Below are 4,391 nucleotides of genomic sequence, written 5' to 3' on the forward strand. Positions count from 1 at the left end.
GTGTGCGCATGGAAACCAGCGGATTTCGACGTCCAGGTGAGGAATATATATACTTTGAGGAGACAAAGATCAACGCCTATATTCTGGATTAGCTGGAGAAGACAACACTGTCGTGTGGATGTTAGCAGGGAATGAAATAACACAAGAAAGAGATATGAAATGGATAAAAGACAATGTTGATAATGTCCATTTGTTCCCAGAGAGAGAGAGAGAGAGAGAGAGGATCTGTTCTCTGCACGTAGTTTGTGCGGACCATCCTATGATATAACCGGAGAGGAACAGAACGTCGGATATGGGTTAACGTTCCAGGCTAAGTTGCTGAGTTCTCCTTTCACCTCTTTTTCTGCTCGATGGGTAGATCAATAGAGCAGACAGGAAATAGAGTTAAAGCTGCTTTAGTTAGTATCTGCATGGCGAGCACATAAATCTGGAACAGCTGCAAACGGGGACGACTTTGGAATTTGGATGTCCAAAACATTCTGGAGGAGGAAATCAGAATAGAAGTTACACTGAGGTGAGGGACGATGAAGCAAATTAAATTAGCTACTGAGAGTTCAGATTCTGAAGATCTCATAAATCTGAAACATTTAGGTCCTTCAACAACTCAGATCATGTTGACACCTCTTGAGACATTTTGGACAAATTCAACGACAAAATTCTGTTACACCTAATTGGTACCAAATTGAAGTTTTAACACCTAAATTTAGCTAGATTAATTTAAGAGTGTGACATCTTAAGACTTTGCCCTCAATATCACAGGCAAGCCAACATAGAATCCTAGCTAGATATAGTGAAACTGTTAAGACCCCCCCATGATTCTTCATCACCAATCCTCGACTCTTTCATCAAGTCCATCCTTTTGATTTAAAACTTTTTGTAGCTCCATTAGTAGAATTTATCAGCTTGAATTTTCCAGTGTAGCTCAAAGTCAATCACTGACATCCATGAGATGTGCTTGGCATCTTCACATCGGCTGGGAGTGTCTTGTGCCAACCTGGTTATTAAATTGCTCATCCATTGGGCTTCTTTGGATGAAAGAACTTGTGCATGTATCCCCATGCAATTTCAAGTCTTTCATCTATGTATCATCGCTTAGCTACATAGTCATTTTACCATATGATTAAGGTTGTGAATACAATTATGCATCTGATCATGCTGCTTCCAATCGAAAGAGGACTAATTGCTGGGTCTTTATCCTCATCCTGAGCTGCAGGTTGGGTTGCTGTGGATTCTCGCTGGGGCCTCATTCATTTAAATGCATGTGATGCTTGTGGGTAGGTGGTAGAGAAGGAAACGGAGCCTGGTGGCTAATTCCAACACCACACACAGGTGTGGACAACAGACTGAACACATCCTACAAAGCTTCATTTTGCTACCTCCTCCCTTGACAAGGGAATCATACAGCAGAAAACGGAAAACAACTTAATTCTTATCCTCCCATTTTCTCAGGTTGCCTCACGCTTCATTGACATGCCAAAAGAAAAAGCAACAGAGGGAGCCATAATAATACACTCAAGCCCTCAGAGGAAGATCTTCTTGAGATATGTAGGCATAAGGTCCTTCAGTATCTTCTTCCTTTTTTCCCTCCGTCTTTCCTTGATACCTTTTGACACAACACAAACAGGTAAGCAGAGAAGTGTTTGTACTTGGAATAACATGTCCACAATTGTAGTCACTACTTAACTGGTTTTGACAGGGTTGGCTTGACACAAGTTGAGGATTGAGAGTAGCCTATTTGCTCCTGTGATGCAGGCCTGGCCTGCAAAATCTTGTTCTTGTTAGAAATCATTAGGGAGTGGAGTAGAGGAACACAACATGTCAAAATTAGAAGGAAAGACTGGAATGTACTCGAAAGTGGGTAGTGGAGAAGCTGCATGAGAAGTCAAAAAGACCCTCCACGGATTGCTTCTGGTGGTTGTTGCAGTCATGGAAGCTGTTCTGTGATCAGAAAGAGGATTTTCAAAGAGGTCAACGATAGGCAAAAGCAGGAAGAGACAGAGAACAGAAGCTACAGCATGCCTCAGAACTGCTGAAGAGTTGGGAGCTGGCGGTGTCATCCAAAGCAGCCGAGTACTCCTTCCGTTGAGGTGCTACAGCTCTCTTCTTCTTGCCACCATCACCACCCAGTGCAGCACTTGGAGGTGCAGCAGTGTGAAGGCAAGCGTCGGAGTTGTGATAGCAGCAGCCATGGTCATCATCTCCATGCAGCAGTGGCGGCCCAGAGGACGCATCGGAGACCATGGACAAGTCCTCCTCTTCTTCTTCTCCACGGAAGGAGCTACCGTCGTGGTGGTAAAGCGAGTTCTGGTCATCCAAAGAGTGGGCCAAGTACAAGGTCCAACCCGATTGGCAACCACTGCTGTACTCGGAGCTCATTGACCTGAATCAACTCTACTATTGCTCTATCGATTATGTGTTCAAGTGGTGCTGGACTAGCTTCTTGTAGTATATATAAGAGAGACAGGTAGAGGAAGAAGAAGATGAAACAAGTAGCTGTGGAGGAAGGAGAGCCAGATCACAGGCAAGCTTTGTCCTTGTGCCCCTGCCATCCTTCACCCGGTCTTTGTGTTCCTCGGTACAGATGAAAATTAAGACGGCCAGTTGGGCATTGGACGCTCTGCTGGTGATCTTGGGGAGACAACTAAGAGAGAGAGAGAGAGAGAGAGAGAGAGAGGTCAGTCTCTTTCCATGTGTGTGTTCAGTCAGCAATGTGTTCTCTATGTACAAAGGGAAGGAAACTAGATGTGTAAACAAAATGATGAAAAGAAAAAGAACAAGAAATATATGGCTTTTTAATTAGAAGTATATGAGAACAAAACTATGGTTTATGAACAAAATTAGTCTGTAGAAGCTGTATGCTAATATTAGTCAAGTAAAAATTTCTTTTATATGCTCCTAGACAAGTGGATAACTCTGACATTACTTCTTGATATGATGCAATGTGTATTGCCATGATGAGTGTCTTAAATGAATGGCGTGACAAATAGAACATGGAATTAACTTCATCTTTATTAAATATTTGTCACTCTGATATCATTGAATTTGTTGCCTTCCTCGCTTGTATGCAGTCATTCTTATTATCCTAGTTTAAAAATACATGTAATGTATTTATAAGCTCAAATACAACTTGTTTTAGGTTTGACATATGAAGGACACTCAAATATATGATTTAAACCTAAATGAACATTGAATATTATGCAAATATTTTTAATTAAATACCGAGAAATAGAAAGCTGTAGGATTTAAACTCGCCCCACATAACCTGCTATGATATCCCATATAAATATTTTGAATAGGCTATAAGCTAAGCTATCAGAAAAATGTCCAATATATTTATAATATCTGATGATGAAGCTTTTATTATGGAATGGCCCATTGGAAAACTTCTCCTTGCTTGCAAACCGTATGAAGAATCAATAGTAAATATCAACAAACATTATAGAAAATTCATATGCCAGCGAAATGTGTGTAAAAGGAGAAGGGATAGACACAGAGACAAGATATGAATGCTTGACTTGCTTTAGTAGACATGTATTGGTTGTGATGATCTAGCACACTATTACATTTTATATAGGGCTTGAGAAGATGTTGGATGTTTATTGTGAAGCTTTTGATCTGTGAATCAACTGCTTCTGTATTGGAATATAAAGCATAGTGGCAGTCTCTTGGGAGCCTTTGCGTGTTCTTTGTTCATTTACTTCTGTTATTGTCTCGTGACAAGTGGTCTTGAGAGAAGAGAAGAAAGAATCACAGTTCCTTACTCTTTGGAGAGAGAATTGTCGAGCTACAGCCATCACCAGTAGTTACATTGGATTTCATTGAACTGACAGAATTAACATTCCAGTTCCCAAGTGGTGTGTGATTAAGGAGCTACAGAAACAAGTGCTCCAGCATTGGATTCATGACAGCTATATGCTTTTACTCATTCAATTCTAAACATAGTATCAATTGACACGAAGGATGTATAGCCCATCTTTAGATGGATAATAGAATTATAAAAGCCTGCAATTCTGCAAAAGTTGGATAACAGAGTCATGGTATTCATAATAAACACCCTTATAATGTCTGAGAGCTAAGAAGTGATATGTATTTGTTATCCATATATATCATTGACAGAACTATCATATTATTTTTCAAGCCCTCTTTTTCACAAACAAGCAAAGCAAAGAAATAATGACTAAAAACAAAATCCTATGATTTTAGTTTCATGAGTGTTTAAATTATTTGTTCCTCTTTTAAGTTAAACAAGTTCATGATTGGAGGATTTTCTCAATTGTAGCATCAAGCTGTTGGACTTTCATATGATCAATCATGATAATAGCAATAATAATAACAATAACAAAGATCAGCCAGTAGTAAAGACTTAGACAGTCATAGACAATGATATTTAT

General features: G+C 39.7%; 2 long non-coding RNA genes across 2 annotated transcripts; one reads left to right on the top strand and one right to left on the bottom strand.

Annotated features, from left to right (window-relative positions):
* Positions 1-1,344: 1,344 nt before the first annotated feature.
* LOC135628415 (uncharacterized) lies at positions 1,345-1,940 on the bottom strand. The gene is made up of 3 exons (XR_010492845.1): positions 1,849-1,940; positions 1,685-1,759; positions 1,345-1,603 (listed from the first exon to the last, which is right to left on the bottom strand). It is a non-coding gene; the product is annotated as an uncharacterized LOC135628415 (long non-coding RNA).
* On the top strand, positions 1,394-2,888 carry LOC135628414 (uncharacterized). The gene is made up of 2 exons (XR_010492844.1): positions 1,394-1,624; positions 1,697-2,888. It is a non-coding gene; the product is annotated as an uncharacterized LOC135628414 (long non-coding RNA).
* The last annotated feature ends 1,503 nt before the right edge of the window (positions 2,889-4,391 follow it).

Source organism: Musa acuminata, chromosome BXJ3-1 (assembly GCF_036884655.1).
Source record: "Musa acuminata AAA Group cultivar baxijiao chromosome BXJ3-1, Cavendish_Baxijiao_AAA, whole genome shotgun sequence".
In the NCBI taxonomy this organism is placed as follows: Eukaryota; Viridiplantae; Streptophyta; class Magnoliopsida; order Zingiberales; family Musaceae; genus Musa; species Musa acuminata.